Here is a 24,989-nt window from a genome sequence, read left to right on the forward strand (position 1 = left end):
CAGTAGGTTGGTTTAGCCAGTTCTTACGCTCTTGGAAAAGATTCCTTCAACTTGAATTTTAAAAGTGCAGTGCTTTGTGGGACAAGAAGATCCCACACATGAGTGGAACCCTGCACCCCATTGGACAGGGTGCCACCCCTGCTTGTCGCCATAGATAATTAAATAAAAACATGAGAACTGCAGAGCAACTTAGTTCTGATATTGAAATTGCTGCCTGAAACTACAAGAAGATGGATTGCTCTGCTGGAACCATGGTCTGCACCACACAGGATTGCTCCCTGAAGGACTGCTCCTGTTTGAACCCTTGGAACTACAACCCTGAGGACTTTGCCTTGCTTCACAAAGGATTTGGAGTGGACTCCCTGAAAGCAACAGGTTGAACGAGCTTGCCTGCACCATCTCCTCCAAGACGTCCCTAGCCTGGAGTGCATCCTGTGGACTTTTAAGGATTTGGCCAAGTGCATTTTGGGTACTGTACACCAAACATCCAAGGACCATCTCAGAGTTTCTAAACCCTTGTATTTGAGTTTTGGACACTTTGAAGCCTCAAGAGGAACTCAAGGAAGATGTTTCAGGAGTTTGGAGAAGTATGGAGGAACTTTTGGAAAAAGCTCCTAAGTGGACAGGAACAACATCAAGAGTCAAGCCGGCTCTCTTGAACCACGACCCAGCCTAGATTTCAGGTTCATCCTGCTGAATTCTCAGTAGTCCCAGACTTCCAGGATTTGACCGGGTCTCTCTGAAAATCAATCTGATGACATTGTATCAAAATCGGCCTGCTGGAGGGGACTGCACAAATTTGTGAGAAAAATAGTCTCGAGAAGTCTGTGAAGTGTGAAGGTAACATTTTGGTCGGGGCCTCCCACTTAGTGTATTTGTCCAGGGCTCCATCGTGGCCAGCCTCAAACTTTGACGTTGTCTCGGTCAAGTGTGACCAGATGACCCAGGTTGGCACTATATGAAATTAAACACTATAAAGTGGTAAATCTTTACAAATTCATACCTCCGGTTCACTACATTGGATTTTTGTCATTTTAGTATCATTTTATAGATAGACATATTTCTTATTTTCATAAATTGGTGTGGAATTTGTATTGTGCATCGCGTCTGTTGCTTGGATATGAATTTACGTTGAAAAAATTATAAGAGAAAGGGTGTTTGGTTTAATTAAATGCAGCAGCCCGGAGAGCATCAACAGAGTCTCATCTGAAGGCAGTCTCAATGTATAGACATTTTGGCAGATAATTTATACAGTTCATGGGGTACAATAAACCGATCTTATATTCTAACATTCTTGTGCAATATATTTTCCAATGTCTAGGCATGAGCCCTAAATCCAACCATCTGATCAGGGGATGTAGTTGGCTTTCAACTTTGAGGAGCGATTGCCTGGGCCAGTTTGTAGGTGTCCAAATGTCCGATGTGGGGAATGCGTGATCACTACGTGTAGTGTGCAATGATTGGCTGAGTGTACCTAACTAATTGTAGCATCTAACTTTGTGGTATTGTGTGTAAAAATATTGTTGACAAGAATTTTGATTTCGAGGTCAGTAATATCTATGTTAAAAAATATCTATAGGACAGTTTACAATGTCAGGCGGACAGCAACAAGAGACTGTCATTAGTGGTCCGCCCACCATCTGCCCCTGCGATCCACCCACCACATTACACTGTGGCAGCCAGAATCATCGGGTGGACGAACCATTCGTTGCTCTTCCAATGGGCTCAGGGAGCTTGTCGGAGCATCAGAATGCATCATACTCTCATCCGTAGGGTTTATGTTGTCACTTTCACACAGCCTTTTCATAACAGCCTTTCCAAAATGGAAAGGCTGTTTGGAAGTGACTTTGGAGACCCCTAGCAGGGCTGCAATCCCCCCTGGCCCTCCACTATGGGACCTGGGGGGAACCTATTGTGCCCTCCTAAACATCCCTGCACAGTGGGCAGGCACCGCATGTTACCTGTCACATGGTGCAGGGATGTTTAAAAAACATCATTTTCCATGGTAGCTTGTGCTGCCGGCCTTTCCTGCTTGCCGCACAAGCTGCCATTGAAAAATATATGTTTCCGAATTCTGCGGCCTAAACCGACAACCTATAATCAGGTGATTCCATTCCACAACGGTGCATCCGACCAACATCGTAATCAGGCCTTATGTTGTTAATATCGTTGTTAAAAATATTTATGTTGTTAATATCAATGTGAAAAATATCTATGTTGTTATTATCGATGTTAAAACTATCTTTGTTGTTAATATTGTTTACAAAAATATTGTTGTTTTTAAAATATTTGTATGTACTTTAGCATATATTTTAATTTTAGATGTTATCAATTGTTTGTATAGTTATTGTTAGGTAAAGTATAGGAGTGCGACCAAACAGTGTTCAGTCCCTTGACCAAGGTGATGTCAGGCGGAGGAAACCCAACATTGTAATAAGGCCCTTAGTTTTAGTTGTAGGTTGTGGAGGTATAGAGTGAGAAGCAATTTAATTGTAATCATTTTAATAATACATTTTTAAATATATTAATCATGTAATTGATAACTAATTATGTAAATTGTGTCATTTATTTAATTCTTTAGTAATATTTTTGGTGTGGGTTGTGTTTTTTTTAGGGGTAAAGGTTTTGAAGGTAATTAATTATAATAAGTAATATTAATTATTAATCATTACTTAATTCATTGTGTAATTAAGAAATGTTTGTTATATATCAGGTGCGCATTGTTGTGTGTTTACAGGGGGAAATGGTGGCAAGTTAATAGAATCTAATCAATTTATTATTAGGTCATTATTAATAATTGTTTAATTGATAATTAATTATGAGAATTATGTAATTACGTTTTTTTAATTATACATCAGGTGCACATTGTTGGCTTTGTAGGGCTAAAGGGCTGGACATTATTTAAATGTAATTATTCTATTATTAGTTAAATATTATTAAGTGTTAAATTTATAATTCTGTAAACTTTGTAATTATTATAATTTTTAGATAAATTGTAGGTGTACGTTGTTTACTTTGTAGTGGTATAGGGTAGGAAGGTATTTAATTAATAATGAACGTACACATAATATATATTTTGTTTTTAAATGTTATTATGTTATGTGTTAAATGTATAATGCTTTTTAATTGTAAATCACATTATAATTCTTTGTTGTTATGATTGTGAAAATATAGTGTGGAATTTTAATACAGTATTATTATTAGTTTTAATTCATAATATGTAGTAAATATTGTAATTAATATGTATGTTCTTTCATTAAAACATTTTTAAATATTTATGTTTGTTGTTACTTAACCCCTTCCCTGCTTATGACGGAACCGCTCCGTCATGAGCCACGGTTGCGCTGTGCTCATGACGGAGTGGTTCCGTCATGCTGCGGCCATTGGCTGCCGCTCCGCCCACGTGGCGCTAATTCCCCGCCTGTGCGGGCGATTAGCGCAGTGGGCGGAGACGTGACTGAACCACTCCGTCATGAGCAGAGCTCAACTGTGGCTCATGACGGAGCGGTTCCGTCACAAGCACAGCGCCACCGCGCTGCCCCCAAACCCCCCCCCCCGCGCCGCGGCGGAATTCCTGCCACGGCGAAGGGGTTAATTGTAGCTGTTAAAATATGTTATTTGTTTGAAATGAACTACTCTCTCTCTTTACTGTTGCAAAGATTGGAGTGGGAATCGTAAATTTTACCCCTCCGCTATGCAACACTTTCTTTACTGTTGCACAGACTGGAGTGGGAATAGTAAATTTTACCCCTACTGAGTCCAACTCTTTACCTACTGTTGCACAAACTAGATTAGCAATCGTACATTTTACCCCTCTGCAATCAAGCATTTTCTTTACTGTTGCACAGACTAAATGAGAATAGTAAATGTTACCCCTCCGCAATCCAACAATTTACTATTGTTGCACAGAGTGGAGTGGGAATAGTAAATGTTACCCCCCCTGAGTCCAATGGTTTCCCTACTGTTTCACTGGCTGCAGTTGGAATAGTACATTGTTCACCTCTGCAATCCAACACTTTCCCTTACTGTTGCACAGACTGGAGTGGAAATGGTACATGTTATCCCTCCTGTGTTCAAATCTTACCCCACTGGTGAACAAATTGGAGCAGGAATAGTAAATGTTATCCCTCCTTAGTACAACCCTTTCCCTATTGTTGCACAGACTGGAGTGGGAATAGAACATTTTATCCCTCTCCAATCCAACCCTTTCCCTACAGTTGTACCAACTAGTGTGGAAATAGTACATTTTATCTCTCAAAAATCTCAAAAATCCAACACTTTCCATACTGTTGAAGTGAGTGGAGTGAGAATATTAATTTGTACCCCTCCTGAATCCAATGCTTTCCCTACTGTTGCACCAACTAGAGTGGGAATAGTAAATGTTACCCCTGAGCAATCTAAAAATGTCCCTACTGTTACACAGACTGGAGTAGGAATAGTACTTTTACCCCTCCTGAGTCCAATGCTTTCCTTAGTATTTCACTGACTGGAGTGGGAATAATAAATGTATCATTCCTACAATTGTATAGTTTTGTTTATATTGTTTAAGAATATATTATTGTGATGTTTCTATGTATTTAATATTATAATATTTCTATTTAATAATATTAACAATATGTTATATTTGTTTGAGTGAAATTTAATTTTAGACATTGGGTACTTTTTACGTGTAATTAAACTGGTGTTTTTAAAAAAAAAAAATTACAGTTAATTTTTTACAGTTTTTAATTTATTGCCTTCATGAATATATATACTATGTATATTTATGTGTTATATTTTTAAAGTGTACAAAAAATTGTAAATTGAAATATAAATTATCACTATTATTTTCATAATAGTTTTAAATTATATATCTCTAAATAAACATACACAATTATATATGAATATATATCTATATATATATTTTAAACATAAGCACAGGTGCACCACATCAAAATTAGGGAAGAACAATTGTAAAGTCTATTTCCGACAAGAATGTTCTTCCAAAATTCCTTTTTATTCCAAAATCAATGTTTTTTTAAAACAAGGTCATAAGCATCACTGTTCACAAAATATACAGATAAATACATAAACCTAAACATATATATGACACATTACATACTGTACAGACATTTAGATAATTTTTTTAAAAAGTCTATTTTTCTAGCCAGATTTCTACATTAAAAAAAAATTTATACAAAACAATACAAATTGGATAAACATCAAAGACAGACCAACATTGATATACTTAATAACATTTAGATTTTCCAAACCTATAGACAATATTCTTACAGAGTGTTCTTTATCAATATAATACTTAAAAGAGTGTGACCAAAGACAACAAATCCTCACAGGCGCATACAAACTATAATTTATAAGCAAATAACTAAGGATACCCAAAGATAGAGAAAAATAGCAGCGGCAGGATAATTCAAGAAATAATACAAACAAAAATAGTCAAAAACGGAAGGCCTGAAAGTCTTGCGATTGGAGAGATGCAGATGAAAATTATATTAAACATAAATGTCGAGATAGGCATGTTAGCACCATTTCGTGCAATACAGTCAAACTAAACACAGTGAAGTACCCACCGCTTTATATTCGGAGAGAATCAATCTTATCAGGAAAAGGAGCCAGGAGATAGCCAGGTCCGTAGTCTATAAGTAGTTCCCCATCTATAGTGAGGTTATCTAGAATGTCAACAAAAATAAATATAAATATAGATTATGCACCTAGTGCAAAGTGTCCGCCAATATAAGTCATAAGCATAGAGGGAAGAGACCTGCCCAGCTCAAATGATCATACTTACTCTATATCGAAAGTACACACCAACTTCCTCTAGGTGATAGGGAAGCAAGAAGATATTGATTTGTAGAGTATCGAATAAGTCCAATAAGGATAATAGTAGACTATGAAGATGTATACAAAAACTCTTGTCAAGAATGGTCCATATTATGATCTGAAAACAGGGAAATGAGGAAATCATTGACTATTCTCCCTCTGGTTATGATAGCCAATCAGTAAATTATTATTATTATTAGTCAGATTTGTATTGCGCATGGCTGCCCCAGCGACGGGGTGTCCCAGAGCAGCCAAAGACCAAAGACCTGAAACCAGGAGAGAGAAATTCAGTGTTAACCAAGGAGGACGGGGAAAAGCCAAGTCTTTATGGCTTTACGAAAAGCCAGATGATTCTGTATTGCTCTGATGGGGGCAGGAAGCGAATTCCAGAGTTTTGCCGCCAAACTACGAAAAGAGCGACCACCAGCTCTGGCTTTCGAAACACGAGGAATGAGGACCAGTGCTTGCTCAGCCAATCTCAAAGGGCGCCCAGGCACATAGAACTCAAGCAGGTTAGACAGCCCCAAAGGGGCCTGAAGGGTCAGAATCCTATGCGACACGCAAGGCGCCTTAAACTGAATGCGCTTTTCAACAGGCAGCCAATGCAGCTTAGGGAGTATATGAGCAACTGAACAGGACTTTGGAAGTGCTACCAGTAAACGAGTTGCTGCGTTCTGAACCCTCTGCAGGCTTTTAATGCTGGCCTTATTAGCACCCAAGTAGAGGGCATTCCCATAGTCCAATCCGGACAAAATTGATGCCTGGATGATGGTTTGTTGCACCTTGGGAGGAAAGAAACCCAGCAACGGTTTCAGACCACGCAAAAGCCCAAAGCACACACCTGCCACAACTTTCGATTGAAAATCGAAAGTCAGGCCATGGTCGAGCCATACCCCCAGGTTCTTCACAACCTCCTTGGGTAAGGGGGCGGGTTTCAGACGTGCCGGCCAGCACTGCTCAGACCACAACTCACGATCCTTTCCAAACAGTAAGATCTCAGACTTGCTAGCGTTCAACTGCAAGCAGTTTGCCGCCATCCAGTCTGCGACCACTAAGAGGTCCTCTTTAAACTTAACCAAACTGGCACCACAATTCTTAGAGAAAGTGATCACCAATTGGGTGTCATCGGCATACGACACCAGTGACAACCCCCTGACTTTTGCTACTGCAGCCAGGGGACGAACGTAGATGTTAAACAATACAGGGCTCAACACTGAGCCCTGCGGCACCCCCTGATGCAGAGCAAACTCCTGTAAATGGAATGGGCCTCTGAATCGCCACCATCCAAGCTACCCCTAATAGCTTCCGTCACTGCCAGCAAAGCAGACTCAGTACTGTGACGAACTCGGAAGCCATGCTGAGATGGATCCAGAATGGCATTCTGTTCGATGAACTTGGAAAGGATGTAATTCACGTGCGATTCCACCAACTTCGCCAAAAAAGGCATCTGGGAAATCGGATGATAATTGCCTGATTCCGCAGGATCCAAGGAAGATTTTTTAAGCAACGGGATGACTTTAGCATGTTTCCATGCCCCAGGTACAGATGCTGACGACAGGGACAGGTTAACCAGGGCAATATTCCAGGGAGAGATCAAGGAGTGAAACTGGCGAAAAAGGGCAGGTGTCAAAGGATCGGCTGGCGAGCCCGACTTGATTTTCAGACAAAGAGCCTCAAATTCCATAGGTGACAGGGGAGGAAAGGATGAACAAGCTATTTCCCACCATAGGACCAATGGCCCCCGGTGCCTCCACCTCAGCGAGCGGGGCCCTAGCAGGCAGGTTGAGATAGATCCTCTCGACTTTGTTCACAAAGTAACGAGCAAACTCATTACAATGATGGTTCGAAGAGATCGGGGAAGCCGCAGATACACCCACGCTTTTCATACCCTTGAGCAGGGAAAAGATTGTCTTGGCAGGATTAGTGCTAGCCAGAATTTTATTAGCCACATGCTCCGCTCGTGCTCTCCGAATAAGCCTGTGATACTGTTTAATGGCCGCCCGATATTCCCTTTTTGCAGCCGAGTCATAGGAGCACCTCCAAACACGTTCAAGCTGCTTGCATCCCTTTTTAGCTGTAATTAATGAATTATTAAACCAGGGATTGGATGGCCCTCGACTCTTCCCTCCCAATCTAGCAGGAATGCAACTCTCCAAACCTAGTGACAACCATTTGTGGAATCGCGAATTCGCCAGTTTCATGTCTAGAGGTAACTGAAGCCTATGACTAGACAGGCAGACAGAGAAAAGACCCAAGTCCAATTTATGCCACGGACGTTTAAGAACTGAGGCAGGGCGAATCGGGTCAGCTCTTCCCTGCAGTTGCAGCGAGAATGAGACCAAGAAGTGGTCTGTCCACGCCTGCAGGAATGGCAGGAAAACTATTAGAGGGCTTAAATTAGAGAATATAGGGTCCAATAGATGACCTGCTACATGCCTGACCTCAAGGACACAATGCAACAACTGGAAGGCCTCCAGGTCAGCCAAAAAACTAGAGATCTCGGCTTTCCCACAATTCTCAAGATGGAGATTAAGATCCCCTAAGATGGTAAAATTCGCAGTCCTGCTTGCGAATAACGCAACTTTGTTCAAGAAGTCTCCCTTGAAGCTATTAGCAGGGCCAGGAGGCCGGTAGATAAGGAGACCGGACATAGTAAAGTTGTGGTTCAACATAATTTTAAACAATGTGCTTTCACAGTCCGCAATGTTCTCCTTACTAAGGCTGCAGGTGTAGACATCCTTAACAATCACTGCAATACCGCCCCCCCTACCACCACCTCTATTAACCGCCTTCAACACATAGCCTTGAGGGAGAGCCAACCAAGGCTCAGTCACCGAGTCTTGCGTAAGCCAGGTCTCCGTTAAAAATAGAGCATCCGGAGACTCATCCACTAAAAGATCAAACACCTCTGCATGATGTTTCGTAAGCAACCGACAATTCAGACTAAGGAACTTAAACTCCGTAAAATCTGAGGGACGTGGAACCGACTCCACCAGTTGCAGATGAATTAAGCAGAACTTACATTTGAAGGAGCTATCCTGAGGGGCCCAACGTACAGAAGGGCATTTAATTTCCAGAGACAGGAGCTCCTCGCGCGAATACCTGGTGAAATCAGCGGGAGGATGGGCAGGGGTTCTGGCGACTGGTGACTGGCGACTCTAGGGCGTGGACAGGCGCAGATGGACTTGCCTTAGGCTTGCCTTCGGCGTGCCCTCTGCACGCGCCTGCTGCACGGTCGCAGCTGTGCCTTCATTTAAATGGTCCGGTGCCAACAACTGTCCTGCTAACCAGCACTCCCCCCAAGATGGCGGCCACACCCCTGCCACCCGAGTGAGCTGCGGCCTTTCCCCTCACACACCGCCTGACAGCAGCACGGTGCCCTCCCTGCAATATGCCACAATACAACAACCAGGTAAGTTTAGTTTTAAAAAACAAAAAAAAGGTCGCTACGGCGCTAATCTCGCCAGGTTAAAATAATGCCAGCATGAGCAGAATGACAGAGAGGGCAACAAACTAACTCTGGCTCCCGGCTCATGCCTCAGGAGTCCCCATATTGCTAACATCCCAACCATACTCACTAGATATTATCCGGAACCTGCATGTTCCTTATCATGAAGGAAACATGCCAAAAAGTATACAGGAGACCTCAACGGCTTGGATAGATCACAACGTATGGCACTTATCAATCAGATTGTTAGCCCCCATGTAAAATAACCTGCAGGAACAGAGACAAACTTTAAGCATTTCATAATGCCCCCCTATAAAGAATGAAAAAATAATAAAAAATAAAAAGACTCTTACTGACAGGAACATACCATGCTTGAGCAACATCGGCTTTCCAGTATGAATAGCCACTTTAGTGTGCCTCTCACCTTTATTGGGAAAAACGGACCTTCTATATAACATACAAAGAGAAACTCCTTCCCCGTTATAATAAGAGACAGTCATGATCTTTAGGTCTATACTCAGGTATTGGCTATAAAGTCTAAGTATTAAACCATACCACGGTTAGAAACCTGTGATAAGTACTGTAGGTTACTGCCAATAAGCCTCACCATCAGATTCTAATACTTACATAAAGGATAATCTCAGGGGTCACTACAGTTTTAGTGACCGACCCAATTCATATCCCTTCACACGTTTTTTTAAGTTATATGGTCATGTTCAATATCTGCAGCCCATAAATGAAAAATAAGGGGGTAAATGATCAAGGAGGCAAAAAGACATAGCCTCCGAGAGATAGAAGTAAGATCACTTCCTGAGGTCATATCAACCATCCGATCAATCCCACAGTCCTCCTGTTCATATCCGCCCCCAAAGTCAACGTGTACCTTGCTTGCTGTAGCAACATGAGGTCCTAAGTTCTCTCCCCTAATCATGTTATATGTCAAAGCGATATATATCAGGGCAACAGCTGTTGATAAAACAATTTAGAAAAGACAAGCCGTAAACCAGCGCTCCTAGTACAGAAGTGAGCATAATGTCCTGCCAGCTGTTCGGTGATCATACGATTAGTCCCACAGAACAGCAATCTTTGTTCCCCTTCAAGAGGTGAAAAGATGTCCAGCATGCGGGCTCTTATTAACTGCTCTACCGCAAACCCCCAAACAAAATTATTACGCGGGACTCCCACACGTATAAATAGCAAATCAGGCAGTTGTTTAATATAGCGTAGCTGGGTTATAATGAGCCCAAAAGCAAAATACCCCCCACAGCCGACTTATCAATATAAGACTGTCACAATATCCTCAGAGTGCCAAACGTCGTAGCCGAAGAGCGGAAAAGACGGGAAACCAACAGCTTTCCCATCCCGGTTTAAATACTCGAGGAAGCCGGTATCAATTAGAACACCTGCGAGTCATGAAAATAGACAGCCGCCACATATACTGACGTGCCTATCTCTCATGGTGACCATCTTAAATTGGTACTTCTATCCATTCAATGCCTTATTACTTATAGTCAAGTTTGAAGCTTCGGTATATCAATAGTTTATCTATTAAAAAAAAATAAAACCGGAAATGTCATATGATAACCAAAATTATATGATATTTTTTTGAGAAAATTGAAAAATTATTGTAGTTCAGGGGGCATATTTTTAAAAGCGACATTTTATGCATAAGTCGCCAAGTTCAATCGGCGAGTATATCAATCCACAGTATGTTAAGTAAAATAAGGAAAACCACAATGGCAACAACCGCATTACACTGTGGCAGCCAGAATCATCGGGTGGACGGACCATTCGTTGCACTTCCAATGGGCTCAGGGAGCTTGTCGAATCGTCATAATGCATCATACTCCGATATTGATCATGGAGCCTGCCTTGGCTCATCAGTAGGGTTTATGATGTCACTTTCACACAGACTTTTCATAACAGCCTTTCCAAAAGGGAAAGGCTGTTGGGAAGTGACTTTGGAGGCCCCTAGCAGGGCTGCCATTACCCTGGCCCTCCACTATGGGAGTTGGGGGGAACCTATTGTGCCCTCTTAAACATCCCTGCACAGTGGGCAGGCACCGCATGTTGCCTGCCACATGATGCAGGGATGTTTAAATACATAATTTTCAATGGTAGCTTGTGCTGCCGGCCTTTCCTGCCCACCACACAAGCTGCCATTGAAAAATGTATGTTTCCAAATTCCGCGACCTAAACTGACAACCTATAATCAGGTGATTCCATTCCACAACGGTGCATCCGACCAACATCGTAATCAGGCCTTATGTTGTTAATATCGTTGTTAAAAATATTTATGTTGTTAATATCAATGTTAAAAATATCTATGTTGTTATTATCGATGTTAAAAATATCTTTGTTGATAATATTGTTTACAAAAATATTGTTGTTTTAAAATTATTTTTATGTACTTTAGCATATATTTTAATTTTTGATGTTATCAATTGTTTGTATAATAAGTAAAGTATAGGAGTGCGGCCAAACAGTGTTCAGTTGCATCTTAATTAGTTGGTCAGTCCCTTGACCAAGGCGATGTCAGGCGGAGGAAACTCTGCCCCACATCGTAATGAGGCCCTTAGTTTAAGTTGTAGGTTGTGGAGGTATAGAGTGAGAAGCAATTTAATTGTAATCATTTAATAATAAATTTTTCAATATATTAATCATGTAGTTGATAACTAATTATGTAAATTGTGTCATTTATTTAATTCTATAGTAATATTTTTGGTGTGGGTTGTGTTTTTTTAGGGGTAACGGTTTTGAAGGTAATTAATTATGATAATTAATATTAATTATTAATCATTATTTAATTAGTAATTCATTGTGTAATTAAGAAATGTTTTGCTATATATCAGGTGCGCATTGTTGTGTTTACAGGGGGAAATGGTGGGAAGTTAATTGAATCTAATCAATTTATTATTAGGTAATTATTAATAATTGTTTAATTGATAATTAATTATGTGAATTATGTAATTATGTTTTTTTATTTATACATCAGGTGCACATTGTTGGGTTTGTAGGGCTAAAGAGCTGGACATTACTTAAATGTAATTATTCTATTATTAGTTAATTACTATTAATTGTTACATTCATAATTCTGTAAACTTTGTAATTATTATAATTTTAAGATATAGTGTAGGTGTACGTTGTTTACTTTGTAGTGGTATAGGGTAGGAAGGTATTTAATTAATAATGAACGTACAAACGAAACGCTTTGACGCCTATTTATAACATAATCTGTGGAACAAGTCTACCCTGTAATAATTGAATGAATCCAGGAGTACTCAATAAAGTGTTCTGAAGGGATATGTTAACCTATGACAGAATATAGTGTCTGTATATTACTCTCTGAACAAACGGTGTTACTAGTATTGTAGATTTCAGGGGCTTAAAATGAGTTTGTAAAAATTCTTTTATGAAACTGGATAGCTGTATTAATATTTTTAAACAGTGCTTTTTGTATTTTAACTATTTCTGTGATACAAATATTTTAATAAAATATCAGATTTTTTAAACAGAATTTGATGATTGTTGTTTGTGTAACTCTACCACATGGGCTTCTGTTTGGTTTGAGGGATTTTTGGATATATTAATGTTGTGTTTCAGCTGTATACCTGTTGTATAGGGTTAAGCACTGGTTGTAGTGTTAACCTCTATCATTCCACCAAGGGATTTCTCCTTTCCTATGTTCTTTCATTAAAACATTTGTAAATATTTATGTTTGTTGTTACTTAATTATAGTTGTTAAAATATGATATGTGTTTGAAATGAACTACTCTCTCTCTTTACTGTTGCAACGATTGGAGTGGGAATAGTAAATGTTACCCCTCCGCTATGCAACGCTCCTGAGTCCAACTCTTTACCCTCTGTTGCACAAACTGGATTAGCAACAGCACATTTTACCTCTCTGCAATCCAGCATTTTCTTTACTGTTGCACAGACTAAATGAGAATAGTAAATGTTACCCCTCCGCAATCCAACACTTTCCCTATTGTTGCACAAAGTGGAGTGAGAATAGTAAATGTTACCCCTCCTGGGTTCAATGGTTTCCCTACTGTTTCACTGGCTGCAGTTGGAATAGTCCATTTTTCACCTCTGCAATCCAACACTTTCCCTACTGTTGCACAGACTGGAGTGGAAATGGTACATTTCACCCCTCCTGTGTTCAAATCTTACCCCACTGGTGAACAAATTGGAGCAGTCATGTTGGGGGTAGAAATCATTTGAAAAGGGTTGAAATTTGCAACCAATAGAAATGTGTGTTTCCATTTAAAAGAAAGGTGGAGAACATGAAAAGGGGGCAGAGTAGAGAGTTCCTGACCCCCTAGCCTTTGTCAGGGGGTCCCTGAAGGATCCCGAAGGGTGAAAAAAAAAATTAAATTTTTTTCAAAAAATCGCGGGGTGCACTCACGGTGCGCGCACGGCTGCAAAAAATTCATTAAAAAAATTGAATTAAAAATCAAGTTTAAGTGTTTAGATGGTGGTTGGCTCTAAAAAGAGCCGTTGTGTTCATTGAGTGTTTTTTTGTACCTACAAGTAAGTACCGATGCAGAGTCTAAAGTTCAAGAGGAAGACTCTGTTCCCTTCATCTGTGAAATGAACACAGTCTCCTCTATAAATTCCTTGCATGTTGTAACGCAAGTTGTTGTGGTATATAGAACCCATACCATAGTCTCTGAGGAAAGCAGAAAAAGACTTATTGACGTGCTTTTATGCTTTCTCAAACTGCGGACAATATTGGGTGGACCAGTTCCACTTTTGCCTTTGGCATATATTAGAATATACAAAGGTAGTTTGTGGAAAAAGTGACATCAATTGCACAAAGGTGTCCTTAACAAGCATTTCCAGACCTATCCCAGTTAAAGTGCCTAGGTCATTTCCACCACAGTGCACAATTATAAGGTCAGGCTGTGGGAGATGTAGAAAGGATTTCACCAAAGGCATTAATTGGTGCCACTTTAACCCTCTCTGACCAATCCATTTAATGTCTACATTTGGCAAAGCAAGGTCTTTCACAATACCTCTTTTTTCTGCATACTTTTCACTCCAGTAGACATAGCTATGACCTACAATCCACACTGTGAACATCTTTCAAGGAGATCTGGATGCACTCAGAAGGTGTCTTTCAGTAGAATGGCAATATGAAAAGAAAGATAGTTGTAAAATGGAGGCTTACATACTTTTTTTTTTAATAAAATGAGCTCATTGGCTGTTTCAGACCATTCAACACTAAAAACTAGGCTGTATGTTTAAATTTTTAAAAGCATGTTTTGTATTGGTTCAGAAAAATGTGTTCCCACAGAAGATTACTTTGGATATGCTGTTAGGTTTGAAAAGTCAAGCACTCTTGCTCTTTGGATTAGAAACATTGTGTGCTGAACTTCTGACCTCTCTGTTCACACCAGTGTTCCATGATATGTTGCTATGGTAGCAGGCAGAAGTCATGTTGGGGGTAGGAATCATTTGGAAAGGGTTGAAATTTGCAACCAATAGAAATGGTTGTTTCCATTTAAACAAATGTGGGAAGCAATGTGATTTGAAGTTAACATGTATATGTGTGAAAAAAGAGAGGGGAATTTTGCCATTTAGTGGTTTTGGTGAGAGGAGTACAGCTCAGAGATTCTGGCTCTGATAATCTGCTGTGTGAGTGGCACAATTCTTTCTCAACTAACTACTTTTAAAGGTGAGTTATGAATTTGAGAGGGGATGTATGTGGTGTATTTTGATATAAATAATAGAAATTTGTTTCTTCTTTTAAAGTTGTGTTTTACATTTTATGTTTTGGAAGATATTTAACTGACTTGAACTTGTAAGATATTATGGAGTATGTCTTCACCATAAGTTAAGGTGTACTGTATCACCCAGGAATACTGTTTTGTGCCTAGAATCACATCATGAGTCTGTGTGCACACAGAAATTGTTGTCAGGGATTTAATTTGTGTTGTACTGGTTCTGTAAGACTTTCACTCGTAGGAAAGGGGCAGCTTGTTTTCTTGAACTTTGATGGTTAGCACTCAGCAGAAATCACTATCTCACAGGTGAGAGGCAAATGCTAACACACTTGAAAACAACAGGGTAGATTTTCCTCCCACTCCTGCAATGGGTGAGGTAGTTCCTACATGTTCAAAACTCCAATAATTAACCCTTACCACAGGTGATCTTACATACATCTCTGCAGTCTTCATGCAGTTGTGCAAGAGTCCATGCAGATCTCTCTTGTACCTGACAATACACAGTCTCCAGAAACACACTCTTAGCACACAGGCAGCTGCTTCTCCTGCACTCCCATGCTTACTATTCAGCGCTGTGTGGTATTTCAGATAGCAGTGTGTAAAGCTAATACATTCAACATCACCAAGGCTCATTTCCTTTGCTCTAGTCTAATCACTCACCCAGGTTCCAAATGCTCATGTTCTCAAGTAGCTGTTAGGACATGTGCTCTTTTCTGCCTCTCTAAACTATAAGGAAAATGTGTCGGGCTGTTACTGTAATTATCACTTGCTCTACCACAGTAGTAAATGTGATTTGAAATTGCCAATCAAATATCGTTTTCTGCCTAGAATCACACCATGAGTCTGTGTGCACACAGGAATAGTTGTCAGAGATTTAATTTGTGTTGCTCTTGGTCTGTAAGACTTGCTCTCGTAGGAAAGGGGCAGCTTGTTTTCTTGAACTGTGATGGTTAGCATTCAGCAGAAATCACTATCTCACAGGTGAGAGGCAAATGCTAACACATTTGAAAACAACAGGGTAGATTTTACTTCCACTCCTGCAATGGGTGAGGTAGTTCCTACATGTTCAAAACTCCAATTAACCCTTACCACAGGTGATCTTACATACATCTCTGCAGTCTTCATGTAGTTGTGCAAGCGTCCATGCAGATCTCTCTTGCACCTGACAATGCACAGTCTCCAAAAACACACTCTTAGCACACAGGCAGATGCTTCTCCTGCACTCCCATGCTTACTATTCAGCACTGTGTGGTATTTCAGATAGCAGTGTGTAACGCTAACACATTCAACATCACCAAGGCTCATTTCCTTTGCTCTAGTCTAATCACTCACCCAGGTTCCACATGCTCATGGTCTCAAGTAGCTGTTAGGACATGTGCTCTTTTCTGCCTCTCTAAACTATAAGGAAAATGTGTCAGGCTGTTACTGTAATTATCACTTGCTCTACCACAGTAGTAAATGTTCGTTGAAATTGGCAATCAAATATCGTTTTCTGCCTAGAATCACACCATGAGTCTGTGTGCACACAGGAATAGTTGTCAGAGATTTAATTTGTGTTGCTCTTGATCTGTAAGACTTGCTCTCGTAGGAAAGGGGCAGCTTGTTTTCTTGAACTGTGATGGTTAGCATTCAGCAGAAATCACTATCTCACAGGTGAAAGGCAAATGCTAACACATTTGAAAACAACAGGGTAGATTTTACTTCCACTCCTGCAATGGGTGAGGTAGTTCCTACATGTTCAAAACTCCATATTAACCCTTACCACAGGTGATCTTACATACATCTCTGCAGTCTTCATGTAGTTGTGCAAGCGTCCATGCAGATCCCTCTTGCACCTGACAATGCACAGTCTCCAAAAACACACTCTTAGCACACAGGCAGATGCTTCTCCTGCAATCCCATGCTTACTATTCAGCACTGTGTGGTATTTCAGATAGCAGTGTGTAACACTAACACATTCAACATCACCAAGGCTCATTTCCTTTGCTCTAGTTTAATCACTCACCCAGGTTCCACATGCTCATGGTCTCAAGTAGCTGTTAGGGCATGTGCTCTTTTCTGCCTCTCTAAACTATAAGGAAAATGTGTCAGGCTGTTACAGTAATTATCACTTGCTCTACCACAGTAGTAAATGTGCTTTGAAATTGCCAATCAAATATCGTTTTCTGCCTAGAATCACACCATGAGTTTGTATGCACACAGGAATTGTTGTCAGAGATTTAATTTGTGTTGCTCTTGTTCTGTAAGACTTGCACTCGTAGGAAAGGGGCAGCTTGTTTTCTTGAACTGTGATGGTTAGCATTCAGCACAAATCACTATCTCACAGGTGAGAGGCAAATGCTAACACATTTGAAAACAACAGGGTAGATTTTCCTTCCACTCCTGCAATGGGTGAGGTAGTTCCTACATGTTCAAAACTCCAATTAACCCTTACCACAGGTGATCTTACATACATCTATGCAGTCTTCATGCAGTTGTGCAAGCGTCCATGCAGATCTCTCTTGCACCTGACAATACACAGTCTCCAGAAACACACTCTTAGCACACAGCCAGCTTCTTCTCCTGCACTCCCATGCTTACTATTCAGCGCTGTGTGGTATTTCAGATAGCAGTGTGTAACGCTAACACATTCAACATCACCAAGGCTCATTTCCTTTGCTCTAGTCTAATCACTCACCCAGGTTCCACATGTTCATGGTCTCAAGTAGCTGTTAGGACATGTGCTTTTTTCTGCCTCTCTAAACTATAAGGAAAATGTGTCAGGCTGTTACAGTAATTATCACTTGCTCTACCACAGTAGTAAATGTTCGTTGAAATTGGCAATCAAATATCGTTTTCTGCCTAGAATCACACCATGAGTCTGTGTGCACACAGGAATTGTTGTCAGAGATTTAATTCGTGTTGCTCTGGTTCTGTAGGACTTGCACTCGTAGGAAAGGGGCAGCTTGTTTTCTTGAACTGTGATGGTTAGCATTGAGCAGAAATCACTATCTCACAGATGCGAGGCAAATGCTAACACATTTGAAAACAACAGGGTAGATTTTCCTTCCACTCCTGCAATGGGTGAGGTAGTTCCTACATGTTCAAAACTCCAATTAACCCTTACCACAGGTGATCTTACATACATCTATGCAGTCTTCATGCAGTTGTGCAAGCGTCCATGCAGATCTCTCTTGCACCTGACAATACACAGTCTCTAGAAACACACTCTTAGCACACAGCCAGCTGCTTCTCCTGCACTCCCATGCTTACTATTCAGCACTGTGTGGTATTTTAGTTAACAGTGTGTAACGCTAACATATTCAACATCACCAAGGCTCATTTCCTTTGCTCTATTCTAATCACTCACCCAGGTTCCACATGCTCATGTTCTCAAGTAGCTGTTAGGACATGTGCTCTTTTCTGCCTCTCTAAACTATAAGGAAAATGTGTCAGGCTGTTACAGTAATTATCACTTGCTCTACCACAGTAGTAAATGTGCTTTTAAATTGCGAATCAAATATAGTTTTCTGCCTAGAATCACACCATGAGTCTGTGTGCACACAGGAATAGTTGTCAGAGATTTAATTTGTGTTGCTCTTGATCTGTAAGACTTGCTCTCGTAGGAAAGGGGCAGCTTGTTTTCTTGAACTGTGATGGTTAGCATTCAGCACAAATCACTATCTCACAGGTGAGAGGCAAATGCTAACACATTTGAAAACAACAGGGTAGATTTTCCTTCCACTCCTGCAATGGGTGAGGTAGTTCCTACATGTTCAAAACTCCAATTAACCCTTACCACAGGTGATCTTACATACATCTATGCAGTCTTCATGCAGTTGTGCAAGCGTCCATGCAGATCTCTCTTGCACCTGACAATACACAGTCTCCAGAAACACACTCTTAGCACACAGCCAGCTTCTTCTCCTGCACTCCCATGCTTACTATTCAGCGCTGTGTGGTATTTCAGATAGCAGTGTGTAACGCTAACACATTCAACATCACCAAGGCTCATTTCCTTTGCTCTAGTCTAATCACTCACCCAGGTTCCACATGCTCATGGTCTCAAGTAGCTGTTAGGACATGTGCTCTTTTCTGCCTCTCTAAACTATAAGGAAAATGTGTCAGGCTGTTACTGTAATTATCACTTGCTCTACCACAGTAGTAAATGTTCGTTGAAATTGGCAATCAAATATCGTTTTCTGCCTAGAATCACACCATGAGTCTGTGTGCACACAGGAATAGTTGTCAGAGATTTAATTTGTGTTGCTCTTGATCTGTAAGACTTGCTCTCGTAGGAAAGGGGCAGCTTGTTTTCTTGAACTGTGATGGTTAGCATTCAGCAGAAATCACTATCTCACAGGTGAAAGGCAAATGCTAACACATTTGAAAACAACAGGGTAGATTTTACTTCCACTCCTGCAATGGGTGAGGTAGTTCCTACATGTTCAAAACTCCATATTAACCCTTACCACAGGTGATCTTACATACATCTCTGCAGTCTTCATGTAGTTGTGCAAGCGTCCATGCAGATCCCTCTTGCACCTGACAATGCACAGTCTCCAAAAACACACTCTTAGCACACAGGCAGATGCTTCTCCTGCAATCCCATGCTTACTATTCAGCACTGTGTGGTATTTCAGATAGCAGTGTGTAACACTAACACATTCAACATCACCAAGGCTCATTTCCTTTGCTCTAGTTTAATCACTCACCCAGGTTCCACATGCTCATGGTCTCAAGTAGCTGTTAGGGCATGTGCTCTTTTCTGCCTCTCTAAACTATAAGGAAAATGTGTCAGGCTGTTACAGTAATTATCACTTGCTCTACCACAGTAGTAAATGTGCTTTGAAATTGCCAATCAAATATCGTTTTCTGCCTAGAATCACACCATGAGTTTGTATGCACACAGGAATTGTTGTCAGAGATTTAATTTGTGTTGCTCTTGTTCTGTAAGACTTGCACTCGTAGGAAAGGGGCAGCTTGTTTTCTTGAACTGTGATGGTTAGCATTCAGCACAAATCACTATCTCACAGGTGAGAGGCAAATGCTAACACATTTGAAAACAACAGGGTAGATTTTCCTTCCACTCCTGCAATGGGTGAGGTAGTTCCTACATGTTCAAAACTCCAATTAACCCTTACCACAGGTGATCTTACATACATCTATGCAGTCTTCATGCAGTTGTGCAAGCGTCCATGCAGATCTCTCTTGCACCTGACAATACACAGTCTCCAGAAACACACTCTTAGCACACAGCCAGCTTCTTCTCCTGCACTCCCATGCTTACTATTCAGCGCTGTGTGGTATTTCAGATAGCAGTGTGTAACGCTAACACATTCAACATCACCAAGGCTCATTTCCTTTGCTCTAGTCTAATCACTCACCCAGGTTCCACATGTTCATGGTCTCAAGTAGCTGTTAGGACATGTGCTTTTTTCTGCCTCTCTAAACTATAAGGAAAATGTGTCAGGCTGTTACAGTAATTATCACTTGCTCTACCACAGTAGTAAATGTTCGTTGAAATTGGCAATCAAATATCGTTTTCTGCCTAGAATCACACCATGAGTCTGTGTGCACACAGGAATTGTTGTCAGAGATTTAATTCGTGTTGCTCTGGTTCTGTAGGACTTGCACTCGTAGGAAAGGGGCAGCTTGTTTTCTTGAACTGTGATGGTTAGCATTGAGCAGAAATCACTATCTCACAGATGCGAGGCAAATGCTAACACATTTGAAAACAACAGGGTAGATTTTCCTTCCACTCCTGCAATGGGTGAGGTAGTTCCTACATGTTCAAAACTCCAATTAACCCTTACCACAGGTGATCTTACATACATCTATGCAGTCTTCATGCAGTTGTGCAAGCGTCCATGCAGATCTCTCTTGCACCTGACAATACACAGTCTCTAGAAACACACTCTTAGCACACAGCCAGCTGCTTCTCCTGCACTCCCATGCTTACTATTCAGCACTGTGTGGTATTTTAGTTAACAGTGTGTAACGCTAACATATTCAACATCACCAAGGCTCATTTCCTTTGCTCTATTCTAATCACTCACCCAGGTTCCACATGCTCATGTTCTCAAGTAGCTGTTAGGACATGTGCTCTTTTCTGCCTCTCTAAACTATAAGGAAAATGTGTCAGGCTGTTACAGTAATTATCACTTGCTCTACCACAGTAGTAAATGTGCTTTTAAATTGCGAATCAAATATAGTTTTCTGCCTAGAATCACACCATGAGTCTGTGTGCACACAGGAATAGTTGTCAGAGATTTAATTTGTGTTGCTCTTGATCTGTAAGACTTGCTCTCGTAGGAAAGGGGCAGCTTGTTTTCTTGAACTGTGATGGTTAGCATTCAGCACAAATCACTATCTCACAGGTGAGAGGCAAATGCTAACACATTTGAAAACAACAGGGTAGATTTTCCTTCCACTCCTGCAATGGGTGAGGTAGTTCCTACATGTTCAAAACTCCAATTAACCCTTACCACAGGTGATCTTACATACATCTATGCAGTCTTCATGCAGTTGTGCAAGCGTCCATGCAGATCTCTCTTGCACCTGACAATACACAGTCTCCAGAAACACACTCTTAGCACACAGCCAGCTTCTTCTCCTGCACTCCCATGCTTACTATTCAGCGCTGTGTGGTATTTCAGATAGCAGTGTGTAACGCTAACACATTAAACATCACCAAGGCTCATTTCCTTTGCTCTAGTCTAATCACTCACCCAGGTTCCACATGTTCATGGTCTCAAGTAGCTGTTAGGACATGTGCTTTTTTCTGCCTCTCTAAACTATAAGGAAAATGTGTCAGGCTGTTACAGTAATTATCACTTGCTCTACCACAGTAGTAAATGTTCGTTGAAATTGGCAATCAAATATCGTTTTCTGCCTAGAATCACACCATGAGTCTGTGTGCACACAGGAATTGTTGTCAGAGATTTAATTCGTGTTGCTCTGGTTCTGTAGGACTTGCACTCGTAGGAAAGGGGCAGCTTGTTTTCTTGAACTGTGATGGTTAGCATTGAGCAGAAATCACTATCTCACAGATGCGAGGCAAATGCTAACACATTTGAAAACAACAGGGTAGATTTTCCTTCCACTCCTGCAATGGGTGAGGTAGTTCCTACATGTTCAAAACTCCAATTAACCCTTACCACAGGTGATCTTACATACATCTATGCAGTCTTCATGCAGTTGTGCAAGCGTCCATGCAGATCTCTCTTGCACCTGACAATACACAGTCTCTAGAAACACACTCTTAGCACACAGCCAGCTGCTTCTCCTGCACTCCCATGCTTACTATTCAGCACTGTGTGGTATTTTAGTTAACAGTGTGTAACGCTAACATATTCAACATCACCAAGGCTCATTTCCTTTGCTCTATTCTAATCACTCACCCAGGTTCCACATGCTCATGTTCTCAAGTAGCTGTTAGGACATGTGCTCTTTTCTGCCTCTCTAAACTATAAGGAAAATGTGTCAGGCTGTTACAGTAATTATCACTTGCTCTACCACAGTAGTAAATGTGCTTTTAAATTGCGAATCAAATATAGTTTTCTGCCTAGAATCACACCATGAGTCTGTGTGCACACAGGAATAGTTGTCAGAGATTTAATTTGTGTTGCTCTTGATCTGTAAGACTTGCTCTCGTAGGAAAGGGGCAGCTTGTTTTCTTGAACTGTGATGGTTAGCATTCAGCACAAATCACTATCTCACAGGTGAGAGGCAAATGCTAACACATTTGAAAACAACAGGGTAGATTTTCCTTCCACTCCTGCAATGGGTGAGGTAGTTCCTACATGTTCAAAACTCCAATTAACCCTTACCACAGGTGATCTTACATACATCTATGCAGTCTTCATGCAGTTGTGCAAGCGTCCATGCAGATCTCTCTTGCACCTGACAATACACAGTCTCCAGAAACACACTCTTAGCACACAGCCAGCTTCTTCTCCTGCACTCCCATGCTTACTATTCAGCGCTGTGTGGTATTTCAGATAGCAGTGTGTAACGCTAACACATTAAACATCACCAAGGCTCATTTCCTTTGCTCTAGTCTAATCACTCACCCAGGTTCCACATGTTCATGGTCTCAAGTAGCTGTTAGGACATGTGCTTTTTTCTGCCTCTCTAAACTATAAGGAAAATGTGTCAGGCTGTTACAGTAATTATCACTTGCTCTACCACAGTAGTAAATGTTCGTTGAAATTGGCAATCAAATATCGTTTTCTGCCTAGAATCACACCATGAGTCTGTGTGCACACAGGAATTGTTGTCAGAGATTTAATTCGTGTTGCTCTGGTTCTGTAGGACTTGCACTCGTAGGAAAGGGGCAGCTTGTTTTCTTGAACTGTGATGGTTAGCATTGAGCAGAAATCACTATCTCACAGATGCGAGGCAAATGCTAACACATTTGAAAACAACAGGGTAGATTTTCCTTCCACTCCTGCAATGGGTGAGGTAGTTCCTACATGTTCAAAACTCCAATTAACCCTTACCACAGGTGATCTTACATACATCTATGCAGTCTTCATGCAGTTGTGCAAGCGTCCATGCAGATCTCTCTTGCACCTGACAATACACAGTCTCTAGAAACACACTCTTAGCACACAGCCAGCTGCTTCTCCTGCACTCCCATGCTTACTATTCAGCACTGTGTGGTATTTTAGTTAACAGTGTGTAACGCTAACATATTCAACATCACCAAGGCTCATTTCCTTTGCTCTATTCTAATCACTCACCCAGGTTCCACATGCTCATGTTCTCAAGTAGCTGTTAGGACATGTGCTCTTTTCTGCCTCTCTAAACTATAAGGAAAATGTGTCAGGCTGTTACAGTAATTATCACTTGCTCTACCACAGTAGTAAATGTGCTTTTAAATTGCGAATCAAATATAGTTTTCTGCCTAGAATCACACCATGAGTCTGTGTGCACACAGGAATAGTTGTCAGAGATTTAATTTGTGTTGCTCTTGATCTGTAAGACTTGCTCTCGTAGGAAAGGGGCAGCTTGTTTTCTTGAACTGTGATGGTTAGCATTCAGCACAAATCACTATCTCACAGGTGAGAGGCAAATGCTAACACATTTGAAAACAACAGGGTAGATTTTCCTTCCACTCCTGCAATGGGTGAGGTAGTTCCTACATGTTCAAAACTCCAATTAACCCTTACCACAGGTGATCTTACATACATCTATGCAGTCTTCATGCAGTTGTGCAAGCGTCCATGCAGATCTCTCTTGCACCTGACAATACACAGTCTCCAGAAACACACTCTTAGCACACAGCCAGCTTCTTCTCCTGCACTCCCATGCTTACTATTCAGCGCTGTGTGGTATTTCAGATAGCAGTGTGTAACGCTAACACATTCAACATCACCAAGGCTCATTTCCTTTGCTCTAGTCTAATCACTCACCCAGGTTCCACATGCTCATGGTCTCAAGTAGCTGTTAGGACATGTGCTCTTTTCTGCCTCTCTAAACTATAAGGAAAATGTGTCAGGCTGTTACTGTAATTATCACTTGCTCTACCACAGTAGTAAATGTTCGTTGAAATTGGCAATCAAATATCGTTTTCTGCCTAGAATCACACCATGAGTCTGTGTGCACACAGGAATTGTTGTCAGAGATTTAATTCGTGTTGCTCTGGTTCTGTAGGACTTGCACTCGTAGGAAAGGGGCAGCTTGTTTTCTTGAACTGTGATGGTTAGCATTGAGCAGAAATCACTATCTCACAGATGCGAGGCAAATGCTAACACATTTGAAAACAACAGGGTAGATTTTCCTTCCACTCCTGCAATGGGTGAGGTAGTTCCTACATGTTCAAAACTCCAATTAACCCTTACCACAGGTGATCTTACATACATCTATGCAGTCTTCATGCAGTTGTGCAAGCGTCCATGCAGATCTCTCTTGCACCTGACAATACACAGTCTCTAGAAACACACTCTTAGCACACAGCCAGCTGCTTCTCCTGCACTCCCATGCTTACTATTCAGCACTGTGTGGTA

Source organism: Triturus cristatus, chromosome 7 (genome assembly GCF_964204655.1).
Source record: "Triturus cristatus chromosome 7, aTriCri1.1, whole genome shotgun sequence".
NCBI lineage: Eukaryota > Metazoa > Chordata > Amphibia > Caudata > Salamandridae > Triturus > Triturus cristatus.